The sequence below is a fragment of the Tenebrio molitor genome, chromosome 2, assembly GCF_963966145.1.
Source record: "Tenebrio molitor chromosome 2, icTenMoli1.1, whole genome shotgun sequence".
Classification (NCBI taxonomy): Eukaryota; Metazoa; Arthropoda; class Insecta; order Coleoptera; family Tenebrionidae; genus Tenebrio; species Tenebrio molitor.
Window position 1 is genome coordinate 26,037,680 of NC_091047.1, and position 16,012 is coordinate 26,053,691.

Below are 16,012 nucleotides of genomic sequence, written 5' to 3' on the forward strand. Positions count from 1 at the left end.
TAGTAAATTAATTTATACATCTTGCATATTTTCCTAAACCCTGACTACATGCAAATTTTTTATTAGACCTTTTTATGTTCTGTTGTATTGTATAGTTTCCCGAGCGTCTATAATAAATTCCATTTACCCATCCAGTGTCTTCTAATGAAATTTCTTAGATTCCATAATTTATGCGAGTAATAAATTTTCTCTTACCTTTGCATATGAATTTCCGTTCTGTACGCTATTAAAATTAAAATTCTAGTTCATATAGATTTAAGCAAATTAAAATTTTTCTGCACAGTTTATTAAGTATTTCTGTATCATAGTTTACTTTTTTATCCTTAAAAAAAGTTGAACCTACAAGAATAATAATTTTTATTTTTTTGTTTGTAATTATTGTTTCCAAATAATTATAATTTTATTTTTGTTGCATGTTTGCAGTGCCAAAAAATAAATTTTATTTTTTTATTATCAATGTTGTCATTAGCATTATTCATATAAGATGACGAGCCTGACCAGGTTAAAATGCAACCCAAAATACATTTTACAAAGCACGCATTGTGTTTTGATATTTAAAAATTATATTAGGAATCCAAGAAGGTATTCTATTAGTTTGAAAGGTACAGGGATATTATACATGATTGTAGTCGAAGTAGGCCATGCCCATGTTATGAAATTTTTGCCGCTTTCATGTGAGCTGTCAATTTTTTGAGTAAAATGTGCGGTGGTTTATTTTATTTATTTTCTTTAAATTAACGATTGAATAAAAAAATACTGAGTTGTATTGCAACCAATTCTAAAAATATTGAGTTGTTTTGCACCCAATTTGACTCCTGTGTGTGAACCGTGTGTACTCACTTATTCACATCATTTTGATGTTTTTTATACAGGTGTCCCAGAACTCGCGCCCCAGAGAAAACAGACAAATGCCGACAACAATCTCGATTCTAAAAATGCAAACGAAGAACAATGAATGGCTTGCATAAGAGAGTTGTGATACATCTAAGATCCACCAATTCCAGAAAGGGAACTCTGAGGTGTTAATGTGAATAAAATCGGTTGCTAAGTTTATAAATTGTCACAATTAAATAATGTCAGAATGACATGTCCGCTAAAGTGTCAACATCAACATGTTAGGTTAAGGCAGATGTCATTCAAGATGTCACATTCGCCATCGATCACATGAATCTATGTGTTTTTATTTTTTTAAATAAAACAACAACTGGCGGTTCTAAAAACAACCTTGTTTATTCTAACGCACGTGAGTTTATCGTACAAAACAGGAAGAAAAGGTATAACACAAGCCAAAAGGGATTATGAAACGAAAAATAAATACAATCAGAGGAAGTGCTCAAAGTGGCCACCATTCATTTGCAGGCATAACCATGCCAGTCGCAAAAGATTTAGTTTAGAATTCGTAACCATTTCAGGAGTAATTGTGGCAAAAGCTTCCTGAACGCAACTTTTGAATTGTTCTCCTGTAGCAATAAGGCAATAGGACCGCACAGGCCAGTGTCGTGGACCACCACAACGTATCAATCGATGAGGATACTGTTGATCCAAAATTTCTCGAACTTGTCTACTGAAGTGTGGTAGTGCGCTGTCGTGTTGAAACTAGCCGGTAGCACAAAAAAGAAGTGGAATGTCTTCAAGCAAATTGGGAAGTTCTGCGTTCAAAAATTCTCCATTCAAAATTCTGGGTGAATGTCTGGCGCTTACCGTGCAGCAAATTCAAAAGATCCTACCTAAAGAGGGAAATTAGCTGACATGTAAACTAATTTCTATTGAAGACATACCACACGATTCCCTAATAGACCAACCCACAAATTTATATAAAATCCTTGCTGAAATGCTCTTGAAAATAGAGCATGTGGATTTACTTCATTTCCACATTCTCCGTAAATTATCAACATTTCTACATAATCCGCTGCAGAATACATGATAAAAGAGCACGGTTGACCACGACGGCGGTACTAAAGCGATTTGAAGTGATTTTAATGGAATTTTGACACTGACGTTTCTCAAAAGTTTCATAGATGGTCAGTTTATTGAAAACGTAATAAAATATGCAACCTAGCAACAATTACGGAAAATAGACCTGGATGGCCTAAAATGCTTTGATTGGTCGAATTAAACTGTTCTTTTCTTGAATACCGTTCAAGATAGAAAAAAATTTCATTGGGATTATTTATTTGTTCTTTTATGAAGATTTCCGCTTTTTTCTCTGGGGCGCGAGTTCTGGGACACCGTGTATACTCATTACTTTTGTGATTTTAATTGCTTATTATTGTTATCTATAGTGAGTGTTATCTGAAAAAAAGTTGGCTATCGTAGGTAGGTATGTCAAACAATAGATGTCAAAAAAAAAATCGAATCAGATGGTGTTGTAGTATTTTCAGAAATATTTCAGTTGATGTGTCATTTATTCAAATCGAATAAAACATCCCAGTATATTTAATATAATTAATTTAAATTGAAATTTATCTGCATAACAGGGAATTTTGATATTTGCATAAATGTAATGTTTTACTATTGTTTATGTAATTCAATTTGGGACATAATTAATTAAATGAATTGATAATTAATTTTAAATATTTAATACTCGTTATATGCTTATAACACATTACAATAATGAAGAGATTTATTAAGAATTCAAATCCATGTTAATTGTGAGCCACATTGATTAATAATTTCCTTTCCGCCGTTGCAGATCCAGTTCGATATAATTTAGACTTTTCGCGGCTACTTTTCTCCCCCAATAAATTGCATTTTTTATCTAAATCATCCCCGCGCGAAAAACGCCCAAATCGCTGTTCCAATTAAGCCATTTTTCGGGTTCGCTTTCCCCGTTCGAAAGCGACGAGGGGTGAATCCATCTATTGACTTTCGATTCCTTTATCCGAAATGAGATAGATCTCGGCGGATAGTATTCCAAAGTTTGCAAAAAACATATAGGGAGACACTTTCCCCAATACGTAAATATACTGACTACGATTGGAAGTAAAGAAAGAAACGAGATACAAGGGTGAAATGTTTAAGGTCCCCAGGCAATGAACGAGGATCATGGCCTGCTTGAAATATACTTTCTTTTATGAAGTCCCTGTCGAACTTGTGTATGCCCATTGCTGTATTTTTCTGTCTTTTCTTCTAACCCCAACGGTTGTTAGAATCCTTCCGTCCTGAATTATTTAGTGTTTTCATTTTATTTCGCCGTCGTTGCTGCGAACGCGATTTATTCGCTCCCTCCAGCCCCACCTCCTCGAATTAGAACACTTATTAGAACACCCCCGTTTATTTTCACCTAACGGTGGTGAGTTAATGGTTGCTGCGGTCTGCGAATCGACTGCTACTAAGATGTGTACAGTTCCGATATCGGAGATATTGAATATTTGGTTGTATCATGTTCCCGAATTGGCCTGAAAGTTCGGGGCTTTGTTTTATATGTAGGGGAGAAACAAATTTAGATTGGTTTTCTCAAAAGAATATAGTTTAGCAATATTTCGCTTCACAAAGTCAATTTCGGAGTTGCAAAACAAATTACATTTGTGATACAGTTTGACAGTTTGCTGAATATACACCAGGATTTGGTGAATGTTCATGAATCAATTGTATCGGAATCAGATCGGAATCTGTATCTATTAAAGTGTTAAACTTTTCAATCGCGATATTTAAAAAATTAATAAACAGTTCCAAATAAACATCTCTTTGCATTCTAGCCAAATTAAATACTTGAGTTACGCTATTACATGCTGAAAGAAGAATAATGACGAAATTTGAGCACAATTTAATCTAATCAGTTTATTATTAATTAAATATGAGACTAATTGAAACTTCCATTAACATTGTCATTTAATCATTTTACCTTAAAAGTAAATTGATCCTCGTAAATGACATTTAGATACAAAATTGTAATGTACATACCGGGTGTATTATGAAAAACCTTTGGTGCTATAACTTCCTTATTTTTTATCCGATTTTAACAAATGATACGTCAAACAAAATCGTTTTAGAAACACTATAGCCCGACATGCTATGATTTTTTTTTAACATTATATTTTTTGACAGACCACAGCTAACTTTGTTTTTTTAAGTTGCACTGTATATTTTTTTATCTTTATTCTGATAGATGTTTATCTTCTGAATACACAAACATTAAAATAAAAAATCAAAAATTTGTTTTTAATAAAAAAAATATAGAATTTCCAAAAATCCATCTTCCACTGACGCCCATTGCGGCGTTTAATAAAAATTCTGGTGGTATTTGTTCACTTACTGCTACGATTCTTTGTATTAAATCATCTGTGTTATCGGCCGGAGTCAAATAGACGTTGTCTTGAATGTCCATAGCTGTCTTAGTCACTTTGCAAAATTAGCATGCACTTTCATTACTGTTTAATATGACTGCTTGATTTAAAAAAAAATCATCATTTTTTAATTTCTTCTTTTTGCTTCTATGCATGAGCATGGTTGTTAACATTTTCATATTTAAAATAAAAATCTCTATAAAACTGAGCAAAAAAAGTTAATAGTGCCATTTGAAAAAAAAAGTTGACTATCATTTGTGAAAAACAGAACTCGAGAACAAATATTGGATCAATTCAAATTGTAACCAATTTAAAACGATTTTGTTTGACATATCATTTATTAAAATCGAATAAATAATATGGAAGTTATAGCACCAAAGGTTTTTTGTAATACACCCGCTATACAGGCTGTTTGATAAAAAACGCCTCAACCCATAACTTTTTTATTTATTATCCGATTTCAATGAACAAAAAAACCAAAGATATGGTTTTTCATGCGCTACGAAGCAGCCATAAATTTTTTTTTTTACGTTATTTTCAGTAGCTAACGATAGTCAACTTTTTTTTTTAAATGGACCCATGTAGTTTTTTCGGCTTAGTCTGGTAAAGTATTTTTTTCTGAATCTAATGATGTATTAAAAGTTATCGTTTGGTCCATAGCTGACTGAAAAAAAAATAAAACAATTTTTAATTGTGGTTCAGCTTATTATGAAATTTTCGAGTGTGCCGTGAAAAACAATTGGAATACAAATAGCAACAAATGTCAAGTGTGAGTTTGAAAAATTTCAGGTGCAGTCTTGAAGAGTTTTATTATTATTTTCTTGAAAAACATGAATAATAATAATTGTTCTATTAAATTTAGATTTTAATAATAATTATTTTTTCTATTAAATGTTTGTTTTTGACTAATTACAATTTTTATTACACTCGAACATAATAGTCAAATGACTGCTATCCTGCATGACTGACAATGTTGTTATTTTATACTTAAATAAAAAAAGTTTAAAAAAGCAGATGAAAATTTCTAAGTTGACGTTTAGATGACATTTATCGTACTTTGTATTCCGATTGTTTTTCACGGCACTCTTAAAAATGTTATAATAAGCTGAACCACAAAAAATTGTTTTATTTTTTTTTTAATTAGCTATGAACTAAATGATAACTTTCAATACATCATCAGATTCAGAAAAAAATACCTTACCAGACCAAGCCTAAAAAACTACATGTGTCCATTTAAAAAAAAGAGTTGACTATCGTTAGCTATTGAAGATAACGCCAAAAAAAAATTATTTTATAGCTGTTTTGTAGCGCTTGAAAACCATATCTTTGATTTTTTTGTTCATTGAAATCGGGTAATAAATAAAAAAGTTATGGGTTGAGGCGTTTTTCGTCAAACAGCCTGTATAACGGGTGACTATTAAAATTTTCACTTGGAGTTGGCTCTGAACGAGTTTTTATTTTTTCTGTTACTTTAGACACACGCAAGAACGAACGACAAATGTCAGTCAGTACAATTGAAACATAACCAAATTAAGAGAAAAAACATTTATTGAAATGTCAAACTTGTCAGTGTCTAAGGTGCAACGGAAAACAACCTAAGTGAAAATTTTAATAGTCACCCGTTATAATAATCTTATAATGCTATCTAGACAAATATTAATATCTAGACAAAAATAATGTCGCCTCATTAAAAAAAACTTTCAATATTATTTTAAAAAAATAATTTTTTTTTGTTTCATTTTATACTCCTATTACCTAGCAAATTGATGATTGGGTTAGTAATATCCAAATGACAAAGTACAAATCTTGGTCGTCAAGGTCATTTTGAAATTTCCCGCTACTGTCACTGATTAAAAATTTTACCTCTTTATTAGAGCCAATGTCAATAAAAAGTCAATCAAAAAAATTGTCAAAGTTTTATTCTAAACATTCAAAATTATGGCCCCAATATCGTTCAAGTATTTTAACAGAGTAAAAATTATCAATTACACTTATTTTTGCTAAAACAAAGGATGACGCGCGTTAGGACAGCAGAGATGTCAATTTTAAAGAGACGATTAAAATAATTTTCTGTTTCATTTAAAATCTGATTTAACAACTATAATTCGAGTGTATTTGTAGAGAAGGAGTTTAACCCTGAAAATGAACTTAATAAAAGCACAAAAATAAATTTAAAACATTAATTATGGTTAATTAAATTGTAAATAATTAAAGCGAAAATAATCGATGTATGTAGTGTAAAATAGCATAATAATTTACCAGGATTAATTAATAATCAGTTTTTTCATTCAGGTAATTATTGATTTAAAATTTTCGTATAACGGTAATAATAAACAGTTAATAACTGAATAGTACAAGATCACTAACAATGAATTTGTTTACTCTTATATCACAAAATATACAGGCTGTCCCAGATCTGCCTCCCCATAGAAAACAACGATAAAAGGTTCAATTAGAAAATTGTTAGTTGTGTTAGAATAATACAGGGTGTTTTCGAAGTTGAGGTGTTCCTTTTAACATGTGATAGTATGCGTTGTTCTAAAGAGTTTTAGCCAAAGTCACCTTAGTAAAATGTGTACGGCAATGAAGATACAATAAGTTAATTTTTTTGAAATTTTTGAAACCGGTCCTGCTCAAATTTGCGCTGATTTGTTAGAAATTAGAATTGACAAAAAAAAATCAAATGAGCATGGACGTTAATCAAAAATACTGCCAGAGTTGTCATCTAATTAGTCGGAATGGCTTTATCATTACGAAAATAATGAGCTCACAGATATGTTGCTAATGTATGGACAATGTTATCACGTTATCAGAATGCAGCTGCGGCGTCCAGAGAGTACGCAGAGCGATTTCCAGAAAAACACCATCCTGGGCCACGTCAGTTATTAATCTAGTACAGCGGAGAAATAGACAGGACCGGACTCAAAATGTTAGAAAACAATAAAAATATACAATCAATTATCTCCGTTAATACAAACATTTTACTAAGAAGATTTAGGCTAAAATTCTTAAGAATAATGTATAGTATCTCGTGTTACGAGGAACGCCTCAACTTCGAAAACATCCTGTATATTATATCATAAAGAGTAGAAGTAAGTCGTTTTTTGCCAAGTCCAGAGATTGAAGACCGAGACGCAGTCGAGGTCGCAACTGGGCGAAGCACAAAAAGACCTTCTACTCTGAATGATATACAGTGAGGAACAAAAGTAACGCAATAATTCGATAAATCATAAATTGTTGACTTTTGAAAAAAGAACAAAAACAGGTCGATTTTTAATTTCAATTTCACATATATTGACGTAACATTTTTTTTAATGCAGGGTATTACTTGTGAAAGTAATGACGTCATCATATCTTGATTGATGTGCTGATCTACTGCAGAGATTATGTTTTTGTATTCCTCGAGTTAATAATAGAAACGTTCTGCCTTTGTATGCGGCTATGCCTAGATCTCACACCCTACTTCGTGCACCTATTCAATCTATGACCCCTTTCATTTAAAAAAAACTTGAGAAACTCGTGAGCCTTTAAAACGCTCGTTTCACTCGCCTTTTTGAAATGGCCCACTCGTGCCAAAAAGGCCCAATTTACACACGAACGAGTTGAATACAAGGTTTTTTTGTTCTACGCGCTCCTTAAAGGCTCCAAATCGCTTAAAATCTTTAAAATTAGCTTGACGTTTCGTTTTGACAAGTTTTGACATTTATCAAAATCCGTTCACACAGGAGAAAATTCTCAAATTCTGACAGTGTCGAACAAAAAAAATTATTTTACGCAAAAGCGTACAGAATTTCCTGTGTACTATTTATGTTTTTCCGATATTGGCCGCATTGTGGTATTGTTGTTTTACCATTCAAGTAATTGAGGCTTTAAATAGTGCAGCTTAGTCCGCATTCGATCACCTCAACCGCTCATTTTGGATGGCCGTGTATTATTCAGATATTCGTTATGTAGCAATCGGTTAAATTTATTTGATCTGGTAAATTTATACGTGTTAAGGTTTACCAGGGTTTAGTGATTTGGTGATGTTAGTGTTCACCAGAATTCAGTACAATAGCCACGCATTAATTACACTGATTCATGTCGGTTGGAAACAGCACAAACAGTACAAATAATCACAAAAATTTACACCATACACATCGATGCTATCGGTTCAATTAGTCTATGTGCAAAGTAGGTAAACTAGGCTGTGAGCCAACATTTTACAAAACTTCAAAAAGTATAATTAACTATTTCTAAATAAATGCATCGGTGGTGGGACAAATAATTTATCCAATCGTTAATAGTAACACGGGAAAAGTCCTCTTTTATCGTGGTTGGTCGATTTGATACTGAAATTGGATGAGAGAATTTAGAAGCCGTTAAATTGTTTTGAGTCGTTAATAATGGAAAAAATATTAACCGCCTAAACAGAGGTAACAATGCCATAGACTGTTAGCACCACGCCACACTCGGGAATAACACGATTAGTGGCCCAAAGGGGGCATTGTCATCGGGCCTGAACTGAATGCTAATTGAGAATCGATTATTGAGGATTACGGGATAGAGTTTTTGTTAATTTTTAAGTAGTGACCAAATCCGAACCAATATTTCAATTTTCAGGAGTTAAAATTCAAGTGGAAGAGTCGAGTGTCTTTCTGACTTTTTGATATGAAAATTTAAGCAAATTTGAAAAGTGAATCAACGCGAATAATAATATGGATATTGTACTTATTTACTTAAATTCCGATTAGATCTTGATGAACAAATGATTCTTTTAACCCTTGATAGTAAGTACTAAAATATCAAAATGATGGAGACAGATCGGAAAGAAGATAAAAGTGTGATGAAATCGTCTTAAAATTGCAAGGAAGAACTTTGTATTAAGAAATAAGAAATATTGCAACGCGGAACACCTCTAGAAATGTTCTGATTTCGCAGGTAATGTGATCAGTTTCGATGGAGCGATTAGTCATGGTCCATCGTGAAGCGCCGAGGGCTACTCGGAATGTCCAATACAAGGCCATATGGGAAAGAAAAGGAGGGGGGCGTCCCGACGAGTCCAACAGTTAATTAGAGTAGGAAATAACGAATTATTGATGAACAATATTCAATTTATCAGGATTATTTCAAAATATTTGAAAGACATTAGCATGTCTTCAGAAACTCTCATAGAGCTCATCCTGCTTTTACTGTAAAAGTGTGGACTTTGCCAGTATAGAGAATTTATAGATATAATAATGAGTTGTTTGGTAATTTTTAATTGTCTTTTAATTCATGACTGATTAAAAGTTGACAAATGTAAAAATTTGACAAGTGATGTAATTAATGGTACCTAAAGAACATTAAACATATTTTTAAATCAAAGTGAAAGTTATAAAAGTAGTGTTTTAGACTTACAGGACTTGCATCGACTTAATTACGGTGGTAAATTTAATTTTGCCTGCAACATTGTGAAACTAATTTAAAGTGTAATTAAAATCTGGTTTAAAGCTCACTAAATATAGTGTGTCCTTTCTTGCGTCGGTCAACAGCACCAAAGGACTTCTAAACTGTAAGCAGCTTAACATCTGAAAAAAATTCTAGTTTGCGGGAGTTATTCAGTCTTAGTAAGCGATAGTTCGGTTTTTGTCGGTAAAATCTCGATAGAAAACAAAGTTTCGGCTGCAGCTACTACTTTTCAACAACAAAGTTAACGCGTGAGGTTGTGCCTCGTTTAAGCATTCCTAAACTTAGTTAATAAACATACAATAGGATCTGGAACTGCTTTGCAACTTACCTTTTCGCCTCAATCCGGTCGACACAATGTAACAATCCTAGAAATTAGTTCGCAATGGCAATAAACAGAGTATCCAACATTTCCCGAATTGAATCATAATCTGCGTTATTTCCGAGTTTATGCTCGAAACGCCGTCAGGTGTGCCCTATACGAGGCTTAAACAAATTGTTTCGCGCTGGAAGAAAAGCATCTGATGAAAAATAAGAGGAACGATAAATATTTGACGGCTAAAACAGATTGGTTTTTGTATCGCTTTTGTGCTGTATGAATTTCCAATTTACATTTCATCCAGTTTATTTACTTTGACGAAACAGAACGGGACCAAATCAAACGGAACATTGTGATGCACGTAATTAGTTTTTGGCGAAAAGATCGCATTATTTAATAAACGGAGAAAAAGACCTAATTTAAATCGAGCATTTTCTTACCGACGCTGACGAGAATGATGAAAACTTGTCGAAGCGGTGTAATGGTCTAATGGGATTTGAAATTTGAGCAGCGTCCTTTCTGATGTTGGGGGTTTAATGATTCCTCGATCGACAAGAATTTTACGTTAATTAGATTATTTGCTTGTTTTTCGAGTTAAGAGGCAATAAAGGGGAAATAGGATCACAACGCCTACAGGTTAACTTCAGGAGGAAAAAAATTGAGCTAGGCTGTTTACAAAATTCTGTTTACAGCTGTGGGGGTCTGTGTCGTAGTGTTCTACAATTATAATTGGTTTATTTTAGAAGGAATTAACGTTAAAAGCATCGGCCGCGAAAGTGGATTTTGTGGCCTGTTTTAGGAACGCGAAGTGTTCGTTTCGTGTAGGGTTGCATAAAAATTATATTTTATACATAATAATTTCAGATTTTAGTTTTCATTGCTGAAAACCTATTATTTAGCCTGACATACTTTTATAAAAAAATCTTTAACAGTATTACTTGTAAATGAACCTCCTTGAATTTTTTTTGTTTGATTCTATATTCTCCAAACGAAATGTTAATTGAATCATGGAGAAAAATGTAATTTTTACTTTAGGGGTTTTAAAATTTAAATTTCGCCGACAAGCCGTTTTTAAGGTAATAATTTTTTCCGTCAAGGTTTACGAGATAAATTATCTTCGGGACGCAAGAGGTAATTCATTCATTTTGCTATTTAACCGTAAAGCTCAAGATAACGACCAAACGCATAAATCTCCGACCATAACATTAGCGACAACTTATTGCCTATAACGTCCTGTAAAAAATAATAATAGGAATAACGCGTCTGGCCACGCTTATTAATGTCACAATTACGATCCTTAATTAAAATTAAACCGCAGCGGTATGAGTAATCCCTGAATAAAGCTTTACATCCTCTAAACAAATCGCAGCAACCGTCTCTGCTGCAGTTGCAACTCTTTGTCTGACTGCAGAATCTTCATCGCACGCTTAAGCAGATTCGCTGGTCGTAATTCCGTTTAAGTTTTTCAGCAGTTGCTGCAAAGTGGCCAAAATGTATTGCAGTGCTGTCATGATTAGAGCGTGTCGGTGCATTCATTTTACTTCACATCTAGCGAGAGAGAAATTGTATGTGAAGGTTTAGTCCGGGAAAATTATAAAATTTAATTGCACTTGCACTCATGCTTGGCCTAGGGGATTTGCATGCGTGCTCTCCATTTAAAAGCAATTCTCACACAAAGACTGCATAATTCCACCGGTGCCGGAATCCTCCAGTTTTTGCGTTCCGGGAGCGACGAGAATAATTAAACTAACGAGCATTCTTCACATGATTACGGAATTATGGACAGGATTGACAAAAAGTCAAACAGAACTAGGGGACAAATTGTATATTATTACGTTCCCTCTGAAGTTGGAATGGACGTTTTATGTTTCACTAGGATTAAAATTTTTATCTAAACAGTTAGCTTTTACAAATATACAGAGTGTATCTGAAATATGTGTGTTAATTTTAACCAGTGGAAGAACTCGCTAATTTATGAAACTTTTCTCAATAACATTTTGCTCCAACTAATCAGTCCCTCGGCTGCGCCTCGTGTCTGAAATTAGTTGTAGTGCTGGAAAATTCACTTGCATACTCTAATGTAAATAACTATTTCTTCTCGTCTGATCTTTAAATAGATGACATGGCATAATGCTTACTTAATGTAATTCCTGGTGCTGTAACAGATTTATTTATTTATATGACTTTCAACGACCACCATTACAAACTTTTATTAACGGTACTGCCATTATTTTTTCGTTGTTATCGTTGCTATCTACACTGTTTCATGCTTTGTGCATTTTGGGACACATGTTATTCACGTAAACAAAACTAGTTCACCAAACGAAACAAAACAATTCCGAAAACATTTCCTCTTTTTTCAGTTCCATCCCGAATCATAATGACATTTTTTTATCCGTTTAACATTTCACGTATATTTCAGTAGCATTTGCATCAGACTTTTTTTTTTTGAAACCGACTGATCAACGATTAAATTTCAGAATGCACGTTTTACTGGCGCTGGCGTAATTCAGGCCATGTCGAGTTTTCAGCATATCTATTTTGGAAATTTGCGCAATAACAGTTGCAAACTGAAATCGATGTGGACCGGCCAATAGTAGGTAGCGGAATTAGAATATTACGAGTTTAAATCAGGCAGTGCAAGTTATGGATTTTCATTTCCTCTCAGTTGATCCGGTTTTTACTTTCCATGCTCTTCTCATGGGAAATTAACTGAATGCTAAAGTTGGGGCGCTAATAACGCCCAAACCCTTGATTTGTGCGATTACCGAAATCTTAAATAATTATTATTAATTCAGAGGCGAACGCTGAACTCCAATCCCACCATATACCTGAACTTTGATAACGCGAATTTCAATGGCTCAAAGTTATTGAACTGATTTATCGACGACTGTTCACATGAACTGAGCTATTCATAATTCCCCTAGTCAGGATTGGACTAGAGAAAATCTACGAGAGGCACATTTTAGTTTCTATTAATACACACCCACTCACTCAACCATTTCCGCCATAGTCGTTTATAGATGTCATCAATCAAAAACAGCTTAGGTTAACTACGAAGCAAACTGTACAACAACCTATGAGATTATGACTATTTCCTCCCAACTGAACACATCGTCATCAATGTCAAGTTTCATCATGAATGCTACCACATCTTTTGTTTTATCGAAAAGTTTGTCTGAGATTGACTAGTATGGATATGTATACTTGCTTTGCACAGACATTTTATTTGTTACTTACCTCTCGAAAAATCTATAAAAAATTAATTAATTATCAATAAATTAATGCTTTATCTTCAATGGTAAAACCTTTTTTACCACATATTCTAGGATAATTAATTTATTGCTTACAATTACAGTAAACGTCTATAAACTTTGCCGAAATCGAAAAGTTGTTTTCTAGGTTAATAACAGAGCGTCGTTGACATTTCTTTGACATTTCTGCGAAAAATCTCTTTACCAGTGGCGTCACGTTTGGCAACATAAATGGTAAATTACCCATTCCTACGACTGTAAAATGTTGCTCATGTTTATTTTATGTATCTGATAATAATAATAAAATGCACAATTAATAAAGTACTATTTTAGACCACAAATTGTCTACACCCATGCATTGAACGCTTATTTGCATAGAATTCCGCTACGACATGACCGATAATAATTCGCAACGCCTGCTCTGATTTGTTTTCTTTGTGATCACGTTATACAGAGTGATCAACAAGAATCCAAATCAGAGCAAGCGTTGCAAATTATCGGTCACGTCGTAGCAAAATCATATGCACACAAGCGGTCAAAACATGGGCGTAGACAATTTATGGTCTCAAACGCTACTTAATAAAAATGATACTTTATGAATTTTAGACGTTGGAATTATAATTGTGCATTTTATTATTATTATAAGATAAGGGAAACAATTTATAATATTAACAAGAGCAACATTTTACATTTGTAAGAGTAAGTAAATTATCATCTTTATTGCCAAACGCGACGCTACTGGTACGGAGATGCTTCGTTGAAATGTCACATTTCAAAATTCAAGGTTGTTGTTGTTGACAATTTAAGTGATTTAACCTAGAAAACAAATCTTCGATTTCGGCAAAGTTTACAGACGCTTATTGAAATTGTAAGCAATAATTATCCCAGAATAAGTTGTAAAATGGGTTTTACCATTAAAGAGAAGGCATTTTTATTAGATTATTTTCGAAAGAGGGTGAAACAAGAAAATGAAGACTGGCCTTACTTTATACCCCCTTACACCGAAGAATTTTAAGCCAGATGTCCGAACCTGATGGTATTGGTTATCAACAAGTTTATCAATGTCTTAAAATTATAGTGCCTAATTTTAGCAAATCATAACCCATCATTAAGAAGAAGTCAGGTCAGTCCTTAGTTCAAATTTTAGAAATGGTGCATAAGGCGTTTAAGACAACAAGTTAAATTGTGTTATGGTACTTATCAGAAATTTTTTAAGAAGGATATTAATTTGTTTCCCTTTGTGCGTTGCAAGAAATAAAACCCACATATTACCCTAAACAAATTGACAGCTTCATAAGGGTTTTTGAAATTATGAGAGGCGAGTTTGATTCTGTCTGGACGACAATGGAGAACATTTTGAGCAGTTTTTGTGAAAACTTATTTTTTGACCTTGGAGTAATTTAAATGTTTTAAACACTGCTAGAAAAGATACAAGTAAGTTCTTAATTACCCAAAAATTAGAGAATAATAACTTTTACACTTTTCTTACAGAAAACAACAAAACAAAGAATTGTGAAAAATAATTATGTATTTTTAAAATTTTGTAACTCAAGATTGTGCCTTATGAAGGAATTTTGTGTAACTGTGTGTTTTTTCCTTAATCAATAATAAATAATAATTAATTATAACTTGCTTTTAAATCTATTATTCATGAATTACAAAAAAATTATAAAGACAATTAATGATAGATTTTTGAGAGATAGGCAACCAACAAAACGAGTGTCCACAGCAAGTAAATAAAAGCGGCTGATCCATGATGGAAATACGTTTCGATAAAACAAAAGATGAGGTAGCACTCTTGATTTGGTTTCTTGTTGATCACTCTGTATGTAAGTATGTATGAATGCATGTATGCCTTGTCCGCTTGTAACTAAAGAATTACACATTTTGAGAGGGATCTTCACTAATAGTTCGAGTACTGCTTTACCTTAAATTTTAACGCACAAACCATTCACCACTTTGGAATTGAGTGAATAATAATTAATAACGAAATAGAAGAAATTTTGTAGCGAGCTTTCAGAGCGATTGTTTAGCAATGGAGTGTGTACAAGTATAAGTTTTTCATCGTTCTGATGATGCCAACAATTATAAACGGTTTAGTGTTTCGGAAATTTAATTATTTCTATTTCGCACCTAATTCCGATACAAAATATTAAAAATCATGACCTCATTTGAGTTTTTAAATATTTGACACAGTTTAACAGCTTAATAATCTCAGTTAAACCTTTTAATAAGCATATTGGTAAAATGATTCCAAGTAATCTTTTAAAAATCCAGCCAATGTTAATATGAGCGTCACGATGAAAAGCTAGATGAAGATGAAAATGACATCCACTAGGGGGAATTTGAGTCAAAAAGTATAAATGTAAAAATGGACATTTATAAACAGCCTGAATACAGACTAGACACGGGAAATGATTCAAATTAAATGTGAAAATAAAACTCTGTATTAATTAAACAGTATTGACCAAATAGCCTAAAAACGATAAAATTCAACAAATAAACAAATATATTAAAATATCTTGATTGCGAGCTATAATCTAATTACCGACGAAAAACTTTTGTGAATACTTTATTGGTGTTGCGGTTTAGTTGATTAAGCTATTGCGAATTGTTGAAAATTAGTGTAAAATTGAAAATAAAATAATTAATAGGAAATATCGATTTTGCTAACAGCGCAGTTGGACTTGTATGTATATATTTATTTAAATGGACAAACTGATTTC